Here is a 14,386-nt window from a genome sequence, read left to right on the forward strand (position 1 = left end):
GGACAAAATATTAAAGGGACCCAGAAGTCTAGGTTCAAGACCCAAAGCCACCATTAATTCTTGCTGTGCTCTTAGCAGAGTCACTTACTTTCTCCTGCTTTATAAAATGAACATTGTAAAATTACTTCTCCCATGTAATTTACAGAATTGTGTCTGTAAAAAGCAAATAAGGGACAGTCTATTAAATATCTCAGTAAATGGCTGCTATTTCAAAGTCACTCAATATACTTTTTATCTTGGGATGATTCCCTTGGCCCATGGTTGTAGGCACATAGCCATTCCTCAGGTGGAGAGAAAGCCTGTGTGTAATGATAACTATTAACATTCAGATAAATATATGATGATCAAGGGGCTTGGCATGCAGTCAGGCCCCTCTAAAACTATGTCACGTGGAGTGTCGTTTGCATTTCAGAGGCCATGCAAAGGAACCAAGAATTATAAAGAGATGGGGTTCTCAGGAGATGCCTCCCTTCCATGAGAGAATCCACAGCTCCCCATCCCACCTTCCCAAAGAAGAAGCAATTAAACAGCCTGTGGGGATCTGGGTGCTTATATGAGCGTGCATGTATATTTTGGTATTACTTATTAGTCTTTTTTTTATTATTCTCTAAATGTATAATTTTAAAAATGTAAGATCCACACTTTCTGTTTATTATTCTAATAATTTGGTTAAATATGTGTGGTTATGTAGCTACCGCAACACTCAAGCTATGAAACACCTACACCATGTAAACAAAACCTGAATGTTTTTGTGGTCCACTCCTTCCCCCACTCACCATCTGTGGACACCACTTAATTGTTCTGTGTATATAATTTTTGGCAGTATTCCATCTTTGCACATTATAGATTGTGAAGAAAGCTAAGCTAAACATACACCTAAAGGCGTTTTTGTGGGTTTTTTGGTTTTTGCAAACACAGTTTCAATTCATTTGAGTAAATACCTGTGAGAAGTATTGCTCGGCCATATGCTTAATTGAGAAAGAATGTCAAACTGTTTTCTGAATTTGTGTCTCTATTTCTCACCTGCAGTGCATTTCAGTTGTTTCCCATCTTTCCTGGGAATTGATATCTTAATATGCTTTTATTTTATTTTTTTCCTTTTTTTATGTTTTTTATTTTTTATTTTTTTTTTATTTCCCCAATGTTATTTTTTTTCTAAAAATTGGACTTACCAGTCAAAGATTTTAAATCAACTATCTCAAACATACTCAAGGAGTTTAAGTAAATATTGAATAAAGGGTTAAAGGAATCTGGAAAGTGATTTTTTTCAGGAGATAGATAATATCAATAATGAGAAAGAAATTATAAATGAAAGCAATATACTTGGAGTTGAAAAGTATAATAAGAAAAAGCAAAAAGTCACTAGACTGTTTCAATAGTGATTTGAGCTGAAGAAGTAATGAGTCAATTTGAAGACAATCAATAAATTGTCTGAAGACATAATTTCTTTTAAAGAATAAATAAAAACTTAAAAGGCACAGTCATGCTGGACACCATCACTTGTATCAAGGCATGCATAAATAGAATGCCAGAATGAGAAGGGAGAGAGAGAAAAAAAAACATGGCCCAAAACATGGCAAACGTATACTTCATATATATTGGAGATTAAAGAACACAATCTCATAAACAAGAAAAAAGTTAGAGAATAAATAGAAATAGAATATACTTTAAGATAAATAAAAATAACCACATGGAGTTCCCACTGTGGCTCAGTGGGTTAAAAACCTGACATAGTGTCCATGAGGACTCAGGCTTAATACTGGGCCTCCCTTAGTGGGTTAAGAATCTGACGTTGCCACAAGCTGCAGTATAGACTCAGATCCTGTGTTGCTGTGGCTGTGGTGTACGCTGTAGCTGCAGCTCCAATTCAACCCCTAGCCCAGGAACTTCTTATGTCACAGATGTGTCCATAAAAGAAAAAAAATAAAATAAAATTGTGTTCCTATACAGCTATACCCCTGCCCTTTGCATTTCTGTTGTCACAAATGACATCTTTATGCATGTTACACTCATTAACATGGATTTATAATTATTTTTATTCATTATATTTTAAATCATATAGGAAAAATAGAGGAGTCAAAAACCAAAAATATAATACTAGCTTCTCATTTGCCTCTATAGTTACATTTATAGTATTTATTTCTTGTATGGGTTTGAATTATTATCTAGAATCTTTCTCAGTCTGAAGTATTTTTTATAGAAATTATTGTAGGACACATTCTACTACCAGTAAACTCTTTTGCTTTTGTTTATCTGGGAATGTTTTTATTTCTCTTTCATTTTTGAAGCATAGTTTACCAGATATAGAAATTTTGGTTGACAGGGATTTTCTTATCTCATTGCCTTCTGGTTTTCAGAGTTTCAGGTGAGAACTTGGCAATTAAACTCATTAACCTCATTAAGAATTTCTTGTATATGAGGAATCACTTTTCTCTTGCTACTTTCAAGAATCTTTTGGAGTTCCCATCGTGGTGCAGTGGTTAACAAATCCAACTAGGAACCATGAGGTTGCAGGTTTGATCCCTGGCCTCGCTCAGTGGGTTAACGATCCGGCGTTGCCATGAGTTGTGGTGTAGGTCGCAGACATGGCTCAGATCCTGTGTTGCTGTGGCTGTGGTGTAGGCTGGCAGCTACAGCTCCGATTCGACCCCTAACCTGGGAACCTCCATATGCCGCGGGAGTGGCCCAAGAAATGGCAAAAAGACAAGAAAAAAAAAAAAAATCTTTTTTGTCTTTGGCATTCAATAATTTGATTACAATATGTCTCAGTGTATATTTCTTTGTGACATTCTACTTGCAGTTTGATAACTTACTTGGATGAGTACATTTATTTTTTTAAAGCAAATTTGGGAAATTTCAGCCTTTATTTCTTCAAATATTCTTCCTGTTTCTTCTCCCTCCTCTCCAGCAATGATCATTATGCATATGTTGATACACTTGATGGTGAGCCATAGGTCTCTTCTATTCCTTTTTTCTTCATTCTTTTTTCTCCTGTTTCTCACACTGGATTAATTCAGTTGACCTTACTTTTAAATTTTCTAATTCTTCTTTCTGCTCAATATATTGTCAAAACCTCCTAGTTAATTTTTATTTCAGTTACTGTATTCTTGGCTCTAGAATTTATATTTTCTTTCTTTTTATCATTTTGATCACTTTGTCGATATTCTCTTATGTTGAGACATAATTCTCCTGGCTTTCTGTAGTTCTTTCCCATGATTTTCTTTTGTTCTTTGAGCATACTTAAAGCGGTTATTTAAAATTTTTGTCCAGTAAATCCAGTATCTGTGTTGCTTTTGGAAGAGTTTCTGCTAATTCCTTTTTTCACCATGAAAGGGACACACTTGCTTATTTCTCGGCATGACTCTTAATTTTTATTGGAAACTGGACATTGTGATAATATAGCATGGTAACTCTGGAAATCAGATTTCTCTCCACTTCCCTAAGACTTTTGCTCTTGTTGTTTTGCTTGCTGGGTTGTATTTGTTGGTTTAATGAGTTTTCTAAACTATTTTTATTGATCCTGTATTATGTGTGTGGTGTCTGAAGTCTCTGTCCCTTTAGCTTGTGGCCAGTTTCTAGTTTCTAGAGATTCCCTTAAATGCCATGGTTAGATCACCATCTTCATGAATCAACATTTGCTTGGAAGCTGTATCTTTGAATATTAATATTGCCTTCTCAGTCATGATGGAAGGAGAAACAACTGGAAGGTTGTACATATGCTTTTATCCACCCAGAAATGACACATGTTATTTTATTTGACTGTCCACTGTCTGTCACTTGTTCTTGTCTCAGCCCAACTTCAATGTAGCGGGCACATGTAGGACAGCATTGGATTGTTTGAGCAACACATTTTTTTTTCATTTTTAGTTAAAGTGTAATTGATTCACAATGTTGTGACTCTGCTGTACAGAAAAGTGACTCCGTCATACATACAGATATACATACACACATTCCTTTTCTTATGTTATCTTCTATCATGGTCTATCCCAAGAGATTGGATATAGTTCCCTGTACTATACATTACAATTTCATTGATTACCTGTTCTAAATGTAATAGTTTGCATTTACTAATCCCAGACTCCCAGACCATCCCACTCCCTCCCCCTAGCAACACTATTTTGTTGACCATGCTTTATCATACATATGTCATCTTATAATCTTTACAGAAAATCCATGGCTATTACATGCTACTACTACCTCCCTCTTTAAAGATGACCATCTGAAATTTGACTAGGTTAAATCACTTTCCTGAATTAATTTGAGGGCAAGCAACCTGAGTGCACTGAACTAACTTGTAACAATGACATTTGTCTGCACTGAGAAATGTGTAAGTCTGCTTCAAGGTGTGGGCTCATAGGTTACTGTGCAAAGGAAAGATGGATCTATCTCTTTTGCTGGTAAAAAGAATCCTCTGGCCACAACTGTCTCACTAAGGCAAAATGGTGTTTAAAATTTTTTTTCCAAGAAATTTCTTGAGTCTTCCTTGAGAAAGCTAGAATGCAAAATAAAACCAAAATACAAATTTCAAAATGATTATAATTTCAAATGCTGCCAAAGAAGTGAAGCAGTGAGGTGTTTTTCAGAGGTTCCCTCATTTATAGTTCACACACGATAATCCTTGAATTATGGGGGAGAGTCATTTTATTCTTTATATTACAATTAAGAAGAAGAAGAAAGAGATCCCTCTGAGGGTACATAAGGAATGTCTGCTAGGTGTAGGTCTTGAACACAGGCTCCTGCTCCATGTCATATTATTTCTCTCATTTTATTGCCTTAGAGCCCTTGGAAATTTGCAAAAGCAGTGGGGATTCTATACCTGCTATGAGTAATTTAAGCATAGAAATAGATTTTTTTGAATATTTTCTAAAGCAGTGACACATCAAAATTTCAGGAGGGAGTTCAGTGATAGTTCTGAAGCATTATCATGCGGTTCTTCCCAAAGAGATTAGTTTAAAAAGTGGGTAGGTTATGCTCTGATAGACTAGGCATTAATTTAATCTTATAAACTCTCTGTCGACCTCTCACTGAAGGTTAAAAAGATGAATGTGAAATAACCCTCCTTTAAACTATGGAAAGCTTGTAATTGAGTTAGCAAAATCCATACTTCCTTACCCACTGTAACATTTCCCCCATAATTTCACCCATTATTGACCAGCACATATAGTAAGTGCTTGCAGTGAGGTGATTAAAAGCATATTATTTGGTCATAGATGGGCTCCAATATTATATATTGAATTTTCTTCATACCCCTGTATAATTGTAAAACTTTGCATAGTCTCTTAAATCCTCAGTTTCTTAATAATAAGATGGAAATAGTACTACTATTTATAACATCATTGTGAGAATCAAATGAAAAGATATATATGTGTATATGGATTTTAATACTGATTGTAGTACACAGTATATTCAATAAGTCAAACCTCATCAAACATGATGCCTTTTTGGACCAGGCATGTAAAATGAAGTTGTAAAAGCATTTAGGAGAATGATGGTCAAAGATAATAAAATACCTAGGAACAAACCTACTTAAAGAGGCAAAAGACCTGTACTCTAAAAATTCAATTTCAAGTGCACTCCAGCCCTGCTGTTGTCAATGCTCAGAAAGCCCCTCTCTTCCTTCAGTTCTTGGCTTAAATGTTACCATGTTATAATCACCCCACCACTGATGGACACTGCTTGCTCTCCCTGCTGTCTGTGCTTTATTTTTCATACTCCTGATCAAGAGTCAATTGTTATTATTATTACTATTCCCCTGTTTATTTATCTTCCTCCCTAGACCATACACAAGGCAAGAGGAATGACTTTGCTTCTTACTCACATCTTGCTCCCCAACGCATGAATAAAATTGTCTGGTTCATACTAAATTCTCCTTAAACATTTGTTAAATGAATCAATTAATTAAGCTTTAGTTCAGCAGTAAATATATTGGAACTGCTGATAATTTAGTTCATTACCTATTACATAATTCTTTAGAAAATAATTTTACATTTCATGAGATGCAACCAGTTTTTTTTTTTTTTTTCCTGTTTTCTCACTCACTACTTGCATTCCCCACATTTGGAAAAATTAATCTTTTGAAGACACTATCAGGTGGATAATATATAGCTATCTTGAATTTTTTTCCTTTGGAATTTCTCATTGAGTGGCACATAACACAGGAAATGGATTCTACTTAGTAAATCAAAAAAGTATGAGACTACGAGAAGTTTCCTATCTGGTTCAATTTTCAAAATTCCTTCATAAATTTTTTTTTGTCTTTTTTTAGGACCACGGCTAAAAAAGGTTCCCAGGCTAGGGGTCAAATTGGAGCTGTAGCTGCAGGCCTAAACCACAGCCACAGCAACACGGGATCCAAGCAGTGTCTGCCACCTACACCACAGCTGACAGCAACTCCAAGACCTTAACCCAGTGAGCGAGGCCAGGGAGCCAACCCATGTTCTCAAGGATGCTAGTCGGGTTCTTTAACTGCTGAGTCACCATGGAAACTCCCCTTTCATACATATTTATGACTAGTTTAATTCCAGTGACTCTAAACATCCACTGAAAATGTAAGCTTGATAATACTTTACAGCAATAAACACAACTTACCTCAATATGCTAATATAATACACAATAATTTTATATTTTATTTTTAATCCTGAGGTGGGTTCAATTTTATACTAAAGTTCCCCAGAGGAATTTGCGCTCATGGATTCTTTCCCATCTTTATAAAATTAGAAACACGGAACATTTCAAGATTCACAAAACTGTGCTTGAATGTCCTAAGAGGGTCATGATGATATTAGTGGGATCTGTGTAGTTAACGCACCTATCTCCTTCTGGCTCTAAATTCTATGAAAATTGTTATTTCTCCTCCTGGAAACATTTTAAATGATCATTTTAAGCATACTATTTGAGAAGAACTTCAGATTTAAGAAATACATTTGCTGTGATATTGCAGACAAGTCTGGCATCTCTCACACCTAGTTTCTTCTGCTGTTAGCGTCTTACTTTGTCATCATACATCTGTCAAAACTAGGAAACTAACATTGACACATTATTATTATCTTATCTTTAAGGATTTATTCAGATTTTCTTTTTTTCAATTAATGTCTTTTTTTTCTCTTCCAAGATCCAATCCAGGATACAATATTGTACAGAGCTGTCATGTCACCTCAGTCTTTCCTGATGTGTGACAGTTTCTCAGTCTTTATCTGTTTTTCGTTACCTGCATGGCTTTGAAAAATACAGGTCAGGTATTTTGTAGAGGGTCTTTCAGTTTGTATTTGTTTGATTTTTTTTTCTCATGATTAGAAAAAGTTATATGTTTTGAGGAAGAAGAATAAGCGCCCTTCTTGGAGTTCTCTTGCGACACAGAAAGTTAAGGATCTGCTGTTGTCACTGCTATGGGGTGAGTTCAATCCTGGCCCTGCTTCCACATGCCAAAAAAAAAAAGTTCCCCTCTCATGTCCTATCAGGGGATATATGTTACCCATATGACTTATCATGGGGGATAATTGCCTGATAAAGATTTTTTTCCAATTTATTCATAGTAAAGTTATTTGTTTTCTACTTTCTATCTCTATTCTTTGTAAGATGGTCACAACGTCCAGGTCACACTCGAGGTAGCTCAGGAATACACGCCCCTCCTGAGGGAGGGGCCCTAAATATATTATTTAGAATACTTCTGAAAGACATCTCTTCTCATTCACTTTGTTTTTATCAGAATGGACTCATTATGTTGGTTTTATACTTCAAATTATAATTCTATACTATGTTAATTTAGGTTGTCACTCAACTTATTTCAGCTTTGGCCATTGAAAGCCCTTTTCGTTTGCTTTATTTCCATTTGATATTTCCCAATCCTTTAATTTTGGTTTTGGTTTGGTTTTGGTTTTTTCCTTTCTGGAACTACAAGGTATTCTAGGCTCATCTCGTATTTTTCCTGTTCTAGCTCTAAAATCAGTTACTCATCCAAAGAGCCTTACTTCCTTTTATTAGAGAGTGATATTTAGGAAATAAGATCTGAATGCTGGATGTACTCATTTCTACTGGGAATCACTTCTAGGCCCTCTAAGCAGTCAGAGCTAGAAAATGTATGTGTGTACACATGCACCTGTGTATGTGGACAAATCTATCAAACCTATACTTTCTATATCAATTCATACACATATATATGTGCATACACACATACAGAGTCACTAAACATGACTTCATACCAAAGTCTCTGATAGAATCCATTTTATCTCAGCTTTCCCTCTTATCTCTCTGGCCAACTCTTGTGTATTTATTTGTCTAACTCTAGTATACAGGTAAAGCCGTTCCAGATTTGTTAACTGGCACCCCTGTGAGCAACAACTTTTAACAGTGGAGCACAGTCTTGCAGCAGAATTCCTTTTACTTTTAGCTGTGTAGTTGACAGTTACCAGTCAATATATTTTTGTAACATTACTCATATCAGCTCTTTTTTTTTCCGTCCCTCACTGAAGTGATTCAGTGGCTCAGATTCTTTTGCAACAGTCTTCATTCTATCCTGGGGTTGTCCAGCATTCAGGTTGATTCTGTGTGCTTGTTTGTAAATGTTACAGTGTACTCTTTGTGATGTACAGTTCTATAGGCTTTGACAAACGCATGCATTCACGTATCTGCCGTCCCAATACCATACAGGATGATTCCATCACTCTAGAAACTCCCCTATGTGTCTCTTTTATAGACAAGAGCTCTCTCTTCCCCTAGCCGCTGACTACCACTAAATTATTTTCCATCTCTGCAGCTTTTCCTTTTCCAGAATGTCAAATGAATAGGATCATATAATATGCAGTGTTTGGGTCTGATTCTTTTGCTTATCAAAATACTTTAAATTCATTTATGTTCTGTAGGAATCAATAGCTCATCCTTTTTTTAATACTGGAGAGTATTCCACTTACATTTATAAATATCACAGTTTATTTAGCCATTCACCTTCAGGAGTATATCTGGTTACTTCCAGTTTGGGTGAATCTCAATAAAGCTACGATAAACATTTGCAGAAGGATTTTGTGAAACATATATTTTCAGTTCCCTGTGGTTAAATACTTAGAGTGAAAACATTGGGTCATATGTAAGGCCACACAAAACTTTATAAGAAATTGCCAAATTGTCTTCAAAAGTGACTGTATTCTTTCGCATTACCACAATGAATCAATGAATGAGTTTCAAGTCTTTACCAGTATTTAATATTGTCAGGATTTTTTTGCCTTTTTTTTTTTTTTTTTTGTCTTTTGTCTATTTAGGGCTATACCCGTGGCATATGGAGGTTCCCAGGCTTGGGGTCAAATCAGAGCTACAGCTGCCAGCCCACTCCACAGCCGTAGCAACACAGGATCCGACTGGATTTGTGACCTACACCACAGCTCATGGCAATGCTGGAACCTTAACCCACTGAGCGAGGCCAGAAATTGAACCCGCAAATTCAGGGTTCCTAGTCAGATTCATTTCTGCTGCACCACAACAGGAACTCCTTTTTGCCATTTTAGTAGACGTATAGTAATATATTTTTGTGTATTTAATATGTACTTTCCTAATGAAAATTCTATTGAGCATCTTTTCATGTGTACTTTCCATCTGTACCTCTTCTCTGGTAAAGATTCAGATCATTTGCACATTTTTAATTGAGCTGTTTTTTCTTATTGTTGCATTTTAAGAGTACTCTATATATTCTGTAAAAGAATCCCAGCAAGATAACACATATCTTTTTTTTTTTTTTTGTCTTTTTGCTATTTCTTGGGCCACACTCGCGGCATATGGAGATTCCCAGGCTAGGGTCCAATCGGAGCTGTAGCCACCGGCCTACACCAGAGCCACAGCAATGCAGGATCCGAGCCGCGTCTGCAACCTACACCACAGCTCACGGCAACACCAGATCGTTAACCCACCGAGCAAGGGCGGGGACAGAACCCGCAAACTTATGGTTCCTAGTCGGATTCGTTAACCACTGCACCACGACGGGAACTCCATAACACATATCTTTACCCTCCTACCCCACATCAAGCAACAACTATACAGCTATCCACAGACAGAATTAGCTCTGGGAGGACTCAGGAGTCCAATTAAGAATCTGCAGCAACACAGTAGAGGGAAAAAAATAAAGAGAGAGAGAATAACGGCACAGAAAGGATCACTGGGGAAATCCGCAGAGCTGAGACATCTGGCCAGGAACAAAGAAGAGTATTGCCTATTGGTATCCATGACATGGAAATACCACCGTGGTCTCCAGTGGCCTGCTCTGTGAAAGACCCCCACAGCCTAAGCCACTGTGATCTCAACAGTGACACTTCTTTCGCAGTGGAGGAGCCCTGGGAACCCTATAGGGTTGTTAGTGTAGACCACAGCAGGCTGTCCCCTGGAGGACCCCGGATCCTCAGACACTGAGATAACCAACAGCCACTGCAGCTGTGGACTCTCTGGGGAGGGAGATACTGCTCCCCACCCCACCACCCCTGCCCTGCCCTCCCTCCACCCAAAGAAAGAACCACAATGCAAACTATTGCATTTGGAATGGATAAGCAATAAGATCCTGCTGTATAGTACAAGAAACTATATCCAAGCACTCGTGATGGAACAGGATGGAGGATAATGTGGAAAAAAATAATGTATAAATGTATAACTGGGTCACTTTGATGTACAGCAGAAATTGAAAGAACATTGTAAATCAACTATAATCAAAAAATTTAAAAAATAAAAAGAAAGAACCACAGTTTTACCTCCCTTGGCACTGGGGCCACTCCCCCTCCACCCCTCCACACACCCCCAGACCCAGGAGCCACGTGTCTCCAGACAATCATTCTGTGGTGATTCTGCTTGTGCCTGCACTCCAGACTCTGGCTCCACAGCTGCTCTGCACGCCCCGACACTGCAGCCATCAGAAGCACTATCAGTGCAGGCTAACCTGCACTCAGGGCTCCAGGATTATGAGGGCTCTGCACACGCTTGTGCCCCGCACCCCAACTATACAGCTGCTTGTGAAGTCCTCACACTGAGGACGCTGGAAACACCATTGCAACAGAAATGTCTACACACATACAGAGCTCTGTACGACCCTTCCCCAGGTCCCAGGTCTGTGACTGCTCTGCCAGCACTCATGCCTAAAGCACCTGAGCCACTTGCACCAGGAGTGGCCGTGCCTCAGACCCTGGAGTTGCTGTAGCACCATGTGCACCTTCACTGCAGATCCCAGCTCTGTGGAACCACACAAGACTCCCAGTAGCTGAAGTCATCTTGAGAAAGTAGAACAAAGCGAGAGGCATCACACTTCCTAATTTCAAATTATATTACAAACATACAGTAATAGAAACTGTATGGTTCTCTGACATAAAAAAGACACAGAGACCAGTGGAACAGAGAGCCCAGAAAGAAATTCGCACACTTACAATCAACTGACTCTCAAAAAAAGAACCAAGAATGAAGCATAGGGAAAAGTTTTTGTGTAAGTGATGTTGAGAAAACTGGATAACCACATACAAAAGAATGAAATTGGACCCTTATACCACACACAAAAATCAACTCAAAATGGATTAAATACCTAAACATAAGACCAAAAACCATAAAACACCTAGAAGAAAACACATGGGAAAAGCTGCTTAACATCAGTCTCTGCAGTGATTTTTTTTTTTTAGATTTGACACTAATATTACAGGCAACAAAAGTAAAAATAAATAAATTGGACTATATCAAACGAAAAAGTTTCTGCACAGCAAAAGAAACAATTACAAGGCAACTTTTGGAATGGGAGAAAATATTTTCAAACCATGTATTCAATAACGTGTTGGTATTCAAAATACATAAGGAACATGTATAACTCAATAGTAAGAAAAGAAATAGCTGTATTAAAAGTGAACAAAGGAACTGAGTAGAGATTTTTCCAAAGAAGACATGCAAAAAGATAGCAGGTATATGAAAAGGTGCTTAGCATCACTAATCATCAAGGAAATGAAAATCAAAACCACAATAAATTATTTACTCACACCTGTTAGGATTACTATTAGCAAATAGTCAAAAGATAAGAAGTGTTGACAAGGATGTTAAGAAAGGGGAAACTTTCGCACTATTGGTGGGAATGTAAATTGGTAGAGCCATTATGGAAGGCAGTATGTAGGGTCCTCAAAAAATTAAAAATAGAACTACCATATGATCCACCAACCCCACTCTTGGGTATATATCCAAAGGGAATAATATCCCTATCTTGAAGAAATATTGGAATTCCCATGTTAATTGCAGCATTATTCATAGTAGCCAAGACATGGAAATAATCTGTGTCCATCAACAGAAGAACGGATAAAGAAAATCTGATATATATAAATGGAATATTATTCAGCCTTTAGAAAGAAGGAAGTCCTGCGTCCTGCCATTTTTAAAACACAGATTAATCTAGAGAACTTTATGCTAAGGGAAATAAGCTAGACACAGAAAGATACCACATGATGTAATTTGTACGTGGAATCTAAAAAGAAAACTCAAATTCATAGTAATAGAGAATAGAATGATCGTTACCAGGGGCTGGGGTATGGGGGAAACGGGAAGATGCTGGTCAAAGGGTACACCATGAATAAGTTCTGGAGTCTTAATGTAGAGGGTGGTGATGATTGTTAATCATAATGTTTTATACTGAAGCTTGCTGAGAAAGTAGACCTCAAGCGTTCTCATCCAAAGAACTCAATGATAACTATATCAGGTGACAGGTATATTCATTATCTTTTTTTTTTTTTTTTTTTTTTTTGTCTTTTGTCTTTTTAGGGCTTCACCTGTGGAGGTTCCCAAGCTAGGGATCTAATCGAAGCTGTAGCTGCTGGCCAATGCCAGAGCCACAGCAATGCCAGATCCAAGCCGCATCTTCCATCTACACCACAGCTCATGGCAACACTGGATCCTTAACCCATTGAGAATGGCCAGGGATCAAACCCACAACCTCATGGTTTCTAGTTGGATTTGTTTCCACTGCGCCATGACGGGAACTCCAATTCATTATGTTATGATGGTAATAATTTCACAATTCTATGTATATATAAACATTACACTGTATACCTAAAATATACACAATTTTAATTGTCATATATTTTTAAAGAATCATTTATATGTAAATTGAAAATATTATATGCAAAAAAGTGATTTGTGAATACTATATCAAAATTTGTGATTTATATTTTAATTTTCTTTAGAGCATCTTTCACAGAACAAAAATTTTAATTTTGATAGAGTAAAATGTATCAATTTGTTCTTTCATAAGCCATTATTTTGATGTTATATATAACAAATTCAGTGGCATCCTGTTTTCTCCTAAAAGTTTTATAATTTTATATTCCACATATAAGTAGTAACTCTTTTGAGTTAGTTATTGCTCTAGATGTAAGATATGCTTTGAGGCACACTTGTTTTTGTATGTGTACATCAACTGCTGCAGCACTATTTATTTAAAAATAATAATTGAATTACTATAGCAAAAATCAGCTGACTATACTGTGTGGTTCTATTTCTGGGATCTCTATTCAGCTCAAATGATCTTTGTGTCTATTATTTCACCAATATACACTTTCTTGATTAATATAACTTTAGAATTAAGTCATGAAATCATATTGCAACTTTGTTCTTCTTTTTAAGAATGACTTTAAGTATTCCAGTAGCTTTACCTCTTCACCTGAAATTTTCTTTTTTCAAATTTTTTAAATTTTAGTTTTTTTCTACTGTACTGCATGGTGATCCAGTTACACACATGCATACATTCTATTTTCTCACATTATCATGTTCTATCATAAGTGACTAGACAGAGTTCCCAGTGCTACATAGCAGGATCTCATTGCTAACCCATTCCAAAGGCAATAATCTGCATCTATTAACCCCAAATTCCCAATCCACCCCACCCCCTCCCCCTCCCCATTGGCAACCACAAATCTGTTCTCCAAGTCCATGATTTTCTTTTCTGTGGAAAGGTTCATTTGTGCCACATTTTAGATTCCAGATATAAGTGATATCATACGGTATTTTTCTTTCTCTTTCTGAGTTACTTAACTCAGTATGAGAGTCTCTAGTTCCATCCATGTTGCTGCAAATAGCATTATTTTGTTCTTTTTTATGGCTGAGTAGTATCCCATTGTGTGTGTGTGTGTGTGTGTGTGTGTGTGTGTGTGTGTGTGTGTGTGTGTGTGTGTATACATATATATATCCTCCTAATCCAATTATCTGTCGATGGACATTTGGGTTGTTTCCATGTCTTGGCTATTGTGAATAGAGCTACAATGAACATGCGGGTGCATGTGTCTCTTTTAAGTAGAGTTTTGTCTGGATATGTGCCCAAGAGTGGGATTGCTGGGTCATATGGTAGGTCTATGTATAGATTTCTGAGGTATCTCCATTATGATCTCCATAGTGGTTGTAC

Source organism: Sus scrofa, chromosome 2 (assembly GCF_000003025.6).
Source record: "Sus scrofa isolate TJ Tabasco breed Duroc chromosome 2, Sscrofa11.1, whole genome shotgun sequence".
In the NCBI taxonomy this organism is placed as follows: domain Eukaryota; kingdom Metazoa; phylum Chordata; class Mammalia; order Artiodactyla; family Suidae; genus Sus; species Sus scrofa.